This window comes from Triticum aestivum, chromosome 5B, assembly GCF_018294505.1.
Source record: "Triticum aestivum cultivar Chinese Spring chromosome 5B, IWGSC CS RefSeq v2.1, whole genome shotgun sequence".
NCBI classification, from domain to species: domain Eukaryota; kingdom Viridiplantae; phylum Streptophyta; class Magnoliopsida; order Poales; family Poaceae; genus Triticum; species Triticum aestivum.
Window position 1 is genome coordinate 441,151,252 of NC_057807.1, and position 13,969 is coordinate 441,165,220.

Consider the following 13,969-nt stretch of genomic DNA (forward strand, 5'->3'; position numbering starts at 1 on the left):
AGGAAGTTGCGGTGCAAGGCTGTGCGTACGCAGGCAGTCTGCAAAGTGCGGCAGCAGGTCTCGTCAGGCAGCGTACAAACTCAAGGAAATAGGCGTGATGGTTCAGGAGTTCAACGGATGCGATGGAGAAGCCACCGGTTGTGATACGTGTACAGATTGGATTTTGTGAGTTCATTTTGTATGCACTAGTAAGCATGCACGTGCAACGCATGTATTATCGTGTGAAATATCAATAAAATGAACAAAAATATAAGCAAGACAATAAAGAATTAGAGATGTTTAACAATTGTGGAAATAATCATAACTTGATGTAAAAATAAGATCATAACTTGCAAAAATTAAATGTATAGCAAAAATAACCTAAACTTGCCGAAATAATAAAGATGTACATAGCATCTTCTACTCTCTCAATCCGAAAATAAACTTTGCAGTACTGAAGTTCTTTAAGAACGTACATATGTACATAGTATCTTCCAAAAACTGAAGTTGCTTCTTTCTTTATGACAACGTTTGAGGTGTACAACACTGAACAAAAGAGACTATAGAAACATGTAGTGTCTTTAGCACAAAAGAAGTTGTACAAGTTATTCCAAGGATGTCAAGATGAAATGTTAGTAGATGCACCAGCTGACATCGGGAATCTTGCTAGGCCACTGTTTAGAGGTCCTAAACTGCAGTGTTGCATCTGAGTATAGACACTCTAGTTACAGTTACAATCCATTGGACAGATGAACTGTGAAATCTCAAACCATTTTTCAACTCTCACATGCTACACCTTTGAGAGTTTCGGGAAAAGTAGAAGTTCAAATATTAGCCGTGGTACAAATATTAAGAAACTTGATGTACTATCTTACATTTGTTTGCATAGAAACCAATAAACAAACATCACTCCAGTCCAGAGTAGCACGGGAAACAAAATAAAGACTATCTGTAGACAAGAACGAAAACTATGTTAATAAGCTACACAGTGCCACTTGAATGGGAGAATACATATTGCTAATACACTTTGTCACTCCTCTCATGGAGAATGAATGAATTGCAATTGGCAAAACTTTCTTCCAGGTGAATGAGTGCATCGAGGTAAAATTGCAGACATGATTATATCATCCGTGGGGACAAAAATACTTTAAAGAAAGCAACAACTCCAAAGGATAATTTACGACTTTCAGCTCAAGATGATTTGCCTCTATCACCGGCATTTGAAAGACCGATGAACTGAAGATCTAAGGTGCCACAGGCATAGAAGTTTCAAGTGATATTTCTATTTTTAGTAAACTGAAGAAATATAGTAATAAAAGGGAAGCTAATGCCATGTGTGCACAACCAGCATATGAAAGACCAATGTATTACAGGAGGGTATATTTAGTTCATAGATAATCAGTGAACAAGAGGGCATAATTTCAGTTCATAGCCAGCCTACTATATAATTCATGCTAATTAAAAGACACTACTCTTAACCCGTCTTCAATAATTCTACAACGAGAGCAAATTAGAAACAACCTTTAATTATAAATTCATTTTCTAAGAAGACATTTTCATCACCATGTCGTGTTTTACAAAGTTCCCCTGGCCAACGGTTAAAATGTAAGAAAAAAATACATTTCAACAGTCATGCTCTCTGGAAACACAACTTTTTGGTACGGTGTGTAAGGTGGGTGGTTTGGTAACCCCGTTTATAGAAGTTTAATGGTGAATAAACCTCAATGTGAGAGTGGGTCTTACCACACTTCCAAGGACTTTAAAGCCTCATCAGGAGCATTTGAAGCCAAATTCATGGCCAGGCTATAAAATCTCCAGAAAATAATACAGGTGAGGTTAATATTGCAAGGCAGCCTTATCAGAGAACCCTTGTTACAGCTTGAAGAGATAAATGCTTCAGCAATTATGAGAGTTTTGCTGACCTACGAGTTTATCTGGCACCATGAGGGGGCATCAGGAGAGAGTGGCCGATTTTCGGTGAATTTATGCTATACTGTCATCATGGGAGAGAGGAGTTAATACATACTGAATGAATGCGGCAAAAAGCATTATAGATGCTCTTGCATTTAATTGGAACCACGAATGGCTAGAAACAAGTGGGGCCTGACCAAAAGCTGCAAGTAGAAACACATGATGTTAGATATGAGAATTCTTGTACAGAGATGAACCATAGCACAGTCTAATAGAAAAATACATGTTTGTGATAATTGGTCATGGTTAAGACAGTTGAGAGCTGCAACTCCCTTTTGTGATCAGGATATATGATGTTTCGTGTTGTATTCCGCTTTCTTCTCATCAAACGTTGGATTATGTGTCATATTTGCACTACAATCCATAGTTATGTTTCCTTAAACAGGGAATATTCTCTTGATTCAAACAGAGGCACATCAATTTTTTTCTTACTCATTTGCAGATATAAAGTACAAATGATAAACAATATATAGAAGGGCATAGAGATAGTGGTGAATATCATTTAGGCACGAAGTATAGTAATGTGAACCAGATCCTGACTATTATGTACAAAGCATCACCAAACAATTTCATAAAAATAAAATAAAGATTTGAGTATTAACCGCTATATGACTTGGGAGAAATGTACGTGTATAATATAGTTTTAAATAATTTAGGGTGTTTGGCATCAACAAATATTGCAGTTATAAACCATAGTATCATATATACTGTATGTTTTGAGTATTAAAAAAACAGGTCAGGACCTCTTTTTTCTAAACCGAGAACGCTTTTTTCCCTTCTCTTTCTCACCCCATCCACACTTCACTACTGCCTAGTCTTTTCTACTTGAGTGCTTCAGTTGCATCTTAGTTCTGAGCCGTGCGTACAAACTTTAAAGCATTTGCTAGACAAAGATACTTGTTCATCGTTCATCATTCAGGATACTGATGGGTAAAAGTGGACAGTGGTTGTGGAAGGTCCAGGTCCTTCAACATGGCATCAAGCATGGCTCTGATTGGGATTTCGATGATGCCCATGGTCTCAACCTATGAAGAACGCATGGTGTCATTGGGTAAGGCAAAGGAGGAAAATAACAACTGGTAGTTTCATATAAAAGCACTCTACAATTAATCAATCTGGAAGAAGGGTGATTCTAACCTTCAGTGTCATTCTGGACTATTCTGGACTTCTGGTGACGATTTCCCCGCAATAAAGGTATTCTTTCACCGCTATAGTTCGGAACTATCAAACCAGGGTGGAGAATAGATTATGGCAGATGGTGCAAAATTGGGTTGAATATGTCTTCTTGAAGAATAAATTAATCATAAATCATGGTGACAATGTCACCCCCCCCCTCTACATCCCTCTCAATAACAGCCAAAGCAACCACCAGAAGACAATTTGTTTTATTACTTTCACCCATCATTCTACCCCTCGATTCACTCTATTTTTCACCCACTTTGTTACAGCACATTGATTCTCCACTATGGCCTGACAACTAACAAAGAGACATCATGTGCCATATATTAACATGAATATCAAATTTTAAAAAGCCATGTAGAATTCCAATTGCACATAACACTATTGCCAATTCATGCACGACAAATTTGATAATCACAATACCAGATATTCTACTATAAACAATTCACAAATACAATGTACAATATTGGAACTTCAGGTCTAAAAGAGAAATTGGATTACATGCATAAGACAATAAGTATCCTTGGTAGCCCCCATGTATCTGTTGGGTACTCATGCTTCAATTCAACATGACCAGTACTACATGGGTGGTCATTTTGAATTTTTGACCTAAACTGAGCATGGCCGAAAGGGCACTCTTTTGTAAACTATGTCAGCTCTCTTGGAAAAAGAAAACCACTACCAACAATTTTTTATCCTAGAATTTCAAAAAAAAAAATCATAAAAATCCCATTTCATTCTGGAAGGAGCTGAGTTTCATGAATGGTCATCATTCTTCTGAGGATTATGAGATACGGTAAACAACAATGCTTGCTTCATGGCTTGCAAGCGCATAAAAAAGGGTAGTAACATTTGTATGTTTGTGAAAATCAAATCATATATTGTTGATTATAATGTGAAACAGCATGATCATCCATTTATAGCAAGTCCATTTCAATGCTTGCTTCATGAATTGTAGCTAGTGAAAATCATGTATGGTGCTTTGTGTCCTTAAATCAGTTTACAATTCTACCCGGCTAGTAAATGACATAGGTGGCAACAAATTCAACTGTATTCAAATAACAAGGTTGGGACAAAGTTTTGTATAAGAGGGTACTATTACTCATGAATAAGGCAGCCCATACAAAAATTGAAAACATAGAACAACCCAAATGAAACGACTAAAAGACACATAGTAAGCGTAACGTACTGAAATTATAGTTGCAGAAGTAAATATGGTTTGTTTAAATACCAGCAGGTATGAACTTCTTGTGAGAAACATGTATCAAGCTTCCACTCTGCTAACAAGGATAATCACGTCTCTGTCTACCCTGCTTCAGTAACTTGAAACAGGTTGATCATATTACAGTCTTGTATGTTCTCTTGGACAAACACCCATCATCTTTGTGTATGGAGGTCAATGCAAAATATTATCAGAATTATTGTTATATGTTGGCGAAAGATTTATAAATAGTGTTATTTGTTTGCAAAAGGAAATGAAAGCACTACTGCTGGTAATCTTACTGCCAATATTTAAGTGTACTTTCATGTCCCATATATATGATATCACATAGTTAATCATTGGTCAGGGAACAGAACAGTCCAGACTGGTTCGCTCTAAAGAACTGATGTTTGAAGAAGCAAAGTAGTTGTTTTAGCACTCACCAGAGCCTTTGGTGCATTGAAATTGAATGGTCGTACATCAGTACATGTTTGTACCATCCAAACTAAAGCTCCACCTTGTCTTTCACAACTGATGCGTCGCCACAAACCTGGTGATTCCTACAGTTTTTTTCCATCCACTTCATGCCCCCTAAGAAGAAAATCAGTCAGATAAGTAGAGACCAAACCTGAATGGCTATGCCAGGTTGCTTCATGGCTTCGTCCGCCATCACCAAGAGCTTTCAAAATCACATGAGGAATATATGTGTTAGTTATTGCTCACACTTCGCAAACCCAATATGGAATCACAATCACATGCATAACTCATTTGTATGCCATATAACAATCATATATCGTTTTTGTATATGTATATGTGTGTGAAAAATAAGTACATCTAAGAAGACCTTTTATATGTACATCATTTTTTATTTATAGGAAAATAATAAAGAACATTCAGCACCATACAATCAGAGCCGCCCTTGGGCCATGGCGGCGAGTGCGACGGCCTAGGAGCCAGCCCGATCAGGCGCGACCCTGTGCTTGCCTACTGCATATGTATTGCTAGAAAAAAAACTACTATTACGCAAAGAAACAGGCCCAGCCCATGAAAGGAGGCAAGTCACGTGCAAAAACGCATTCCTTTCCTTCGTTCTCTCACAGAAACACCCCGTCAATCATCTAAAAAAAACACCGTCAATCCAGTCTCTCCATCTTCTTCTTCCCCAATTGATTGTCCCCAGTTTCTAAGAGGCGACTCCAATTCCCCAAGCTAATCAATGATTCTTGGGTATGTTTTATCCTATAAACTACCCCAAAGCCCTTATGTGGGTGGAGGCGAGAACGGCAACCCGCAATGTGACCATCTATCATCTAGGCCATGGCTAGGCTCAGAGGGCAGGCCATGTAGAGATGGAGTTCGGGCACTGTTCAAGCGAAGCGCTCAGGCCATCATCGATTCATGTAAATTTTTTCATCTCAATTGTTTGAACCTGGTCTATTTGTTTCTGGTATGCTATGATTACTTGATGTTACATTGGCTTGATTATCTCTTTTACAACATTACAATCAGGTAGGTTCTGCTGATTATGGCACTGCTTGCATTTGGATTATTGGATAGCTGGAGTGTGGGCTTTCTTCTAATTTACTCCAAGGACATGATTCTAGAATTAAGGTGTTCTCTCCCCTGTATTGAACAATGTTGCCAGAAGAAACAACATTCATCTGGTTGTGTGAAAATAAAAAGAGGAAACTTGCAGATCAATTTGCTGAATTCAGAAAGGTGCTATGCATAGATTCGTTTTGTGAAATGTCACTGGCGAGGAGGTGTTGGATGTTCATAGTATTGAAGAATAACGACCTCATGAAAACTTAATTGTGAAAAGTTGTGTCAATGAGAGTTTTACAAATTTGCTAGAGAAATTTACACTTGCCTTTATAATGACTTCTCGTGGTAGACGATGCATAGGATAGTACCTTCTGGTGCGACGGACGGCGGCTCCGCGGCTCCGGCTCTCCCGTGGCGAAGGGCAGCGACCTGGGGCGCCTCTCCCACGGCGCGCGACGGGCTGCAACTTGCCGGCAACTCCCGCAGCAAAGGGCAGCGGCACCGGCTCTCCCACGGCGAAGGGCGGCGAGCTGCGACGGCTCTTCCCCGGCGTGCGACGGGCAGCGGCTCCGGCTCTCCCCCGGCGAAGGGCGGCAACCTGCGGCGGAGCTCCCCCGGCGCGCGACGGGCGGCGGCTCCGGTGGGGCGGCTCCCGGGGCGACTCCGGTGGCTGGGGAGGCGACGACCCGTGGCGGAACGGCTCCCGCGGCGGGGGCGTGCTCCCGTGGCTGGGGAGCCGGTGACCCGCGGCGGGGGCGGGCTCCCGCGGCTGGGGAGGCGGCGAACGGCGCGGCGGGGGCGGGCTCCCAGTGAGCTGCGGCGGCTTCCCGTGGCTCCGGCGGCGCGAGGCAGCGGTGAAGGGCGCGGTTTCCTGTGGCTCGGCGCGAGGCTGCGGGAGGCGAACGACGGGGGAGGAGAAGGTGGAGGTCGTGCAGGCGACCGGTTTTTTTAGTGCGGGGCGATTAGCGATCGATCGTGGCTTGTTGCGTGGTTGGTAGCGTTAAACACAGAACGATTAAGGGCCATTATATTTTGACGATGAATGGGTGTGATTGCTTGGATCTGCCCCTCTCTTTCTTTTATAGTGGTAGTAGATTAGTGCGGGGCGATTAGCGATCGATCGTGGCTTGTTGCGTGGTTGGTAGCGTTAAACACAGAACGATTAAGGGCCATTATATTTTGACGATGAATGGGTGTGATTGCTTGGATCTGCCCCTCTCTTTCTTTTATAGTGGTAGTAGATGTGGGGCCGGTTCAGACTAGTGCACAGGCACGGTGATCCATGGATTGCATGCATGTACGTTTTGGATTGAACAAAAGATAATCTGCGTGTATGCATGTTCGGCCGGAGGCGTGATTGCTGGAGTTGGGTTCGACTACGGCTGCTTCTTGGAATCTGTGATGTCGTGATGGTTCAGACTCGGTTTTACGTATCAGGGAAGGAAAAAGTAACGTCGGCTGAGCCAGCGGATAATAAGAGGCTGGGGCAACGAGGCGCAAAGGCACCAAAACAAATTGTCTGCAAGTTTGGAAAAAGGTGGAGTTGTTCTGTAGCAGAGAGATTGATCTAAGTTACAGGGAGACACTACACGGCAATTTTCTGAAGGGCGGGCAGGGGCGATGCGGGTCAGATTTCTTGATAGATCGCGGGCTGCAGCGTGGCTTCAGACGAGGAATATGGGATCGGTGATTTTTTTCGTGAGGAAGTCACAGAGGAAAACAAGGGCGGTAAGACCGGCGGCAACAGGTCGGTTAGATCGCGACTCGGCATTGGCGCCGGGGTTCACCAAGTTTGATGTGGAGAAATTCGATGGTACGGGTAACTTTGGTCTATGGTAGACAAGAGTCAAGGATATTTGGGCGCAACAAGGAATCTTGAAGGGTTTGCAGGAGACGAAGCCGGCCAAGGTTGACAATAATGCATGGGAGGATATGCAAGTGCAGGCGGCCGCTACCATACGGCTTTGTCTTGGGGATCAGGTCATGTATCATGTCATGGACGAAGATTCTCCTAAGGGAATTGGGGACAAGTTGGCAAATCGTTATATGTCCAAGTCGGTGACCAATAAGCTGTATTTGAAGCAAAAGTTTTATGGGCTGAAGATGCAGGAGGGGTCAGATCTTGTGGAGTATATGAACGCCTTTAATCAAGTCGTGACGGACCTAGCACACTTGGGTGCGACGGTTGACGACGAGGATAGGGCAATTCTGCTTCTTTGTTCATTGCCATCATCCTATGACCATTTGATCACTACTTTGACGCACGACAAGGAGACCGTCAAGAACGAGGATATTATTGTGGCATTGCTATCTTATGATATGAGAAAGAAGAACGCGGTGGAAGTCTCTCATGGTGAAGGTTTGCTAGTCAAAGGTGAAGAGTGGCAGAAGGGATATGAGGCTGGGAAGAACAAGAAAAAGAAAAGGAATATACAATGTCACAAGTGTAAGCAGTGGGGACATATGAGAAAGGATTGTCCAGTACTCAATGGTGGGGCAAGTGCTAATAAGGCAACTCATGGTGATGACTCAGACAACAGTACTGGTGTTCTCGTAGTATCAGACAGGCGGTCAACCAAAAGTGAAGCGTGGATGTTGGATCCAGCTTGCTCTTTTCATGCGACGCCCAACAAGGGAGTGGTTCTCTTCGTACAAGTCTCGTGAGTTTGGTTTAGCCCATGTGGGTGATGACACAGGTTATCGTGTTGCTGGAGTAGGTGACATCAAAATCAAGATGTTTGACGGAGTTGAGCGCATGCTTCGGGGAGTCAGGCATGTGCCAGGGCTAAGAAGGAATCTAATTTCGCTTGGAGTTCTTCATGATGGTGGTATGGTATTCTGTTGTGATCGGGATAAGAAGACCATGAGAATCATGGAAAATGAGGTGACCGTGATGATTGGTGCGAGGATGGCTTTGCATCTTTACAAGTTGCAAGGGAGCACTATTGCAGGTGGAGTCACGGAGACCGGAGTTGCGGGAGTAGCAACGGGGTCTCACGGCGGCGGCGGGTCTGGGGCAGACTGGTCGAGTAGCTCTCGGTAAGCTACGAAGAAGACAACACAAGTCCGGAGTACATGGAAGTTTGACGCATGGACAAATTCAAGGTGGTGGAGAATATTCGCCAAGGTGGAGTTAGTTGTGTTTGTGTCGAATATTTTGTACTAGTTGGGTTACGTTTGGACTTAATGTTGTAGTGTGGGTAGGATACTTGTAGTGTTGGAGTCGGACATGTTGTACCCTTGGCCTCTTACATATGAGGAGGCACCCCACGTTGTAATCCATGACGACTTGATAGCAACAGATACGCGGGGGAGCCGACGGCTTGTACCGGCGCCCGAACGGCCGGTGTTGCGGTATCTTGGGAAGGAGCACCCGTAGTCAATGCCCTGGGGATGTAGCCATATCGATGAACCTCGTTAACAAATATCGTGCCTCGGTGTGTCGTGTATGATCTTGCATTAGCGTTTTATTCTAACACACCGAGTCCCTTGCACGTGCTTTTTCTTTGCCTTTCGATTCTAGATCTTTCATAATTTTGAATGAAAAGTCCAAATTAAATTGTGTTTTCATATTCATATGTTTCGTGACGATGGCTTTCGAACAAGATCCATTTTGAATACATTTGGAGGAGTTTTACTTAAAAAATCTGTTAAGTTTAAACCTTTTAAACTTAGTATGAGTGATCGACAAAATCCCAACTTTTGTATAAAAAAATTGCTTGAAATTTCAGAGTTTCAGAGATTAAAAATTACTATTCTCTCGTGTGAAATCCAACTACTTTGCGAATCACAAGACAGTCGTGTGGCTTGGGAGGCCCTGCGCAATTTCTGAACCACATATCATGCATCTATCAGGCTTTTGCCGTCATGGGTTCATTACGGGGCAGTTAGAGTGATTATGAGTGGTTCACATCATCACTGCATCGCCGTTTCAACTCGGAAAGTCGAACGTGCAAGGCAACGGAACCACTACTACTACCTTTTGGGTGGACGGGCAACCAAATCTGCTGACCGGCCATGACCCAGAATGTCAGAGTACGTATCGTAGAGTGCACAACAACACAGGAGCGTGGACGTCACTCTGCTTCCCCCGAAAGCGTTTGACTCCTTGCGTAGTGCAGTTCGTGCGTCAAGCCAAACCGAAAAGCACATGCTGCCAAGTGCCAAGGCCAGACGCCGAGATTATCGCAATTCGCGGGATAACCCCGACCATCCATGTGCCTCCATGATGGGGTATTTGCTAAACTAATGAGCAGCAGTAATAAACAGGCACAAACGAAGGCATGATGGAGCACTAAACTAATGAGCAGCAGTAATTAACAAAACGCAAACGGAGGGACATAGTAACGGTAATTATCATCATCAATCTGTAAATATAATCTCTGCTAAAATATCGACATCATCGGAGCGAAGCAACAAACGGGAATTAATTCAGCAGGAAATCAATGTAAATCGACCGGCCCCGGAATCTCTTCTTCGCAGACGGCATGACGCTGTGCAGGGGATCGATCCCCACCGCGCGACGGAACACGGGAGACAGAGCCCAATGCATGCCGTGCTGCTGACAGAGTAGATCTCGGGGGAGGGAGGGAGCTCTAGTAGTAGGATGGCGGCGGCGCGAGGTTGAGGTGGCCGTAGGCGCGGTAGGAGGCGCCGTCCTGGAGGTGGATGTTGGAGGAGAGCTTGTGGAAGCCGCGGGTGTAGACGCCGAAGCCGAAGACGAGGCCGACGGCGATGAGGACGAGGATGATGAGCATGCAGATGCAGCACGCCTTGCTCGGGCAGCAGCACATCTTGCTGATCTCGGCCGCCGCCGCCTCCGGCTCCTGCTCTTTCGCTCCGAGGTAGGGGAGGACAAGGAAGAAAAGGTAACGGAAAAGGCGAGGCGCTTTTGCTGGTGTCCGTGGGGGCTCTGGGAGGCGTGCGTGACCGGCCGCGCGGCTGTTTATAGAGGCCCGCTCCGCTCCGCTACTCGTTGGGTGGGGGGAATCGGGTTGGTTCGGTGTCGAGTTGCGGTGCGGTCCGTGGTTTGGCTGCCGGTCGTGGCTCCGGTCCGGTGCCACTTTTCAAGGGCGAGGTGGCGGTGGTGGTGCTGGACGTGGACACCGTTGCGGTTCCGGAGAACGGCACGGTTTTACGATGGTATCTGGTTCCTTTTTTTTTGGTGATATTTTTTTTCCTAAAATCTAAAAGTGCAGCTGTGCTAATTAGTCTTACGAGCACACGCGCTCGGGCTCCGTCCGATCGTCATCTCGCGGCCGCGCGCTTCTCAGGTTTGTTGATGCGTCCGACCATGCCGTTCCATCGATGCGTGCGCCAGGTGGCACCTGATCGTGGCGTCGGGACGATACTCGTTGGGTGTTTAGGCGGTCGTGGGTCCCTCCAGTTCTTCTCCCCTTCCCACTTCCGTCTCCTCCCCATTTCAAAACCGCTCCCGAGCGCAGGGAGCGCATCACATTTCCTTCCAAATCCACCAAATTCGGAGCAGCCGGCGGCGGCGTGGCGATTCGGCGGCCGTCTTCAGCCGGAGTGAGAAAGGGATAGCGTGCGTGGCGTGGAGGGAGGGGTTAAGCGGCCAGGTGCGCGTCGGCGCGGCGACCGGTGCCACACCACTACAACCGCAGCATACAACAGTCGTGGGCGGAAGGCGCTGCAGTACCGGAGACGCGGCCGAGGAGGAACGGCGCGCACGCCTTCGCTGTGATGTTCGCGCGGAGGAGGAGAATCGCCGTGCTGTTGGCGCGGAGGGCAGAATCGCCGTGAGCAAACTTCCCAGGTCAGTTCATCGATCCCATTGTGTAGGCTTGTCAGATCCGCTGAGTTTTGGGTGAAATCAATGAGTACTGATGCATAGGTTAACTGATTAGTAACGGATTAAGCACTCGTTTAGATTAGATTTGGGTTGGGACTGGTGAGATATGATTCGACTGGCATTCAAGACTTGGTGATCCTTCAGTAGGTGTCGTGGTGTGTGGAGGGAGGGGGGGGGGGGGAGATGTTCTCGTGCATTGGTTGTAGATCTGCTGACTTGCCCAACAACTGCTCATATAGTTGCCTAGTACCTTTTTTTTACATGCAACAAATGTACCTATTTGTGTTTGAACAAGGCAATGTTTGATGTTGTAGGCTCCTTTGTTGAATGTGTGTGTATGAGGTTGTGTGATGGGGTTACGACGCTCTCATTTGTTTACAGATATGTCCATATGTCTTTGCTTAAGTTTTGTGATTCAGTTGTCAGGCTTGCTCGAGTTTTATGAGTCAGTTGCTTCACATGCCCTCATCTGTTGCCTAGTGCATTTGTGCAATGCTTGTCCTGCTCAAGTTTTGTGAGTCAGTTGCCTAACATGCCATCATCTGTTGCCCAATGCATTTGTGCAATGTCAGGCTTGCTCAAGCTTTTGCGAGTCAGTTGCCTGGCATGCCATCATCATTGCCTAGTGCATTTGTGCAATGTCTGGTTTGCTCAAGTTTTTGTGAGTCAGTTGCCTAAACACGCGCCTCATCTATTATTTGCCTAGTGCATTTGTGCAATGTCAGGCTTGCTCAAGTTTTTTGAGTCAGTTGCCTGAGATGCCATCATCTGTTGCCTAGTAGTCACGATATGTGTTTTTCTTTCAGGTGCATGATGTGTAACAGATTTTTCTTGCTCCTTGTAGTCATGTTTTACTTAAGTTTGTATTAATTTTGTAACATAGTGAAAATCAGATAGTTTACAACCTTTTTCATTGTCCATTTTTTGTAAATTGCTTTTTGCTTAGTTTAGTGAGAATTTAGTCAAATGACTTTGTTGGATGATATACAGTTTTTGCAAAACAATTTTTTTCTTTTTTATGATGATGCTCATTATTTGTCCTTTTTATATGCAACAGAAAATAGATGGCTGGGACAAGTCATAAGTCAAAAGAGGATGGACCTACTGGATCAAGTCATGATGACCTTGCATCTCATGGCAATGAAGAGCATCAAACACATGTGTGCACATTGTCAGGCAGTTTTATGTTCTCTTTGTACATAATAGATTTTGTTTTCATTTTTTACTGATTTATGTGTTTTCCATGTTCCAGCCATAGAGCGGTGCACCAATAATTGGGTACAAGCGTTAGAGAACTAAATCAGTTATTGCACGGGGGAAGCGTCCTGATGATATTATTAGTACTGAGAATAGTAACGAGAGCCAAGCTGCATATGCTGGGAATGCAAATGTTGAAGGTGCAGACGTCGACCAACCTCCAAAACTAAAATGCCAGAAGACATGAGGAACTGAGATATTTGCATAGTTGCCTCAGTTTACTAAACAGTTGCCCAACAGTGCTGCCTAAGTTGCCTATCCTGTGATGAACATTATTTTCTAATTCCCTTTTTTTGTTTTTTTTCTGTGCAATAGGGTCGTAGGACAGGGCATCCCCTGCAAGGCACTTCAAGTTGAACAAGGAGTTGGTGTCGTGGTACTAAGACTGACAGTAAGAGTAGGGGGTACGAATGAGGAGGCAAGGTCCTACCTACGGTGAGATTGTACGCAAATGTTTACGAGTTCAGGACCCTCTCGGAAGAGGTAAAAGCCCTACGTCTCGGTGCCCAGAGGCGGTCGACTGGATTTCAGTATATGCGTGTGTGTTACAGGGGGTGTGAACCCTTGTGCCAGAGGAGGGGGTGGCTTATATAGAGTGCGCCAGGACCCCAGCCATCCTCCATTACAGAGGGTTCAATGTACATAAAGGAGGGACGTTACTGATAACGCCAGCCGTAAGTGTTATTAATGCCCTTGAATACTACGGAGTGAATACTTGACCGCTGCAGTTCTGTGCTACTCCCGGTCTTCATAGGTCGAGCGGTTTCTTGTATGGCCGAGTGGTCCTCGGGAAGGAGGGATACCCGAGTGATATGATTGGTCGAGTGAATTGCACTCAACGTCTTCTTTGGGCGTTCCTTGTTGTCTCTTGAGCTTTTTTGCTTCTAGGGTAGTGACCTTGGGTAGGGTATATAGGTCAAGTCTATGACCCTACTGTCGGTGTCAAAACCGACGGATCTCGGGTAGGGGGTCCCGAACTATGCGTCTAAGGCTAATGGTAACAGGAGACTGGAGACACGATGTTT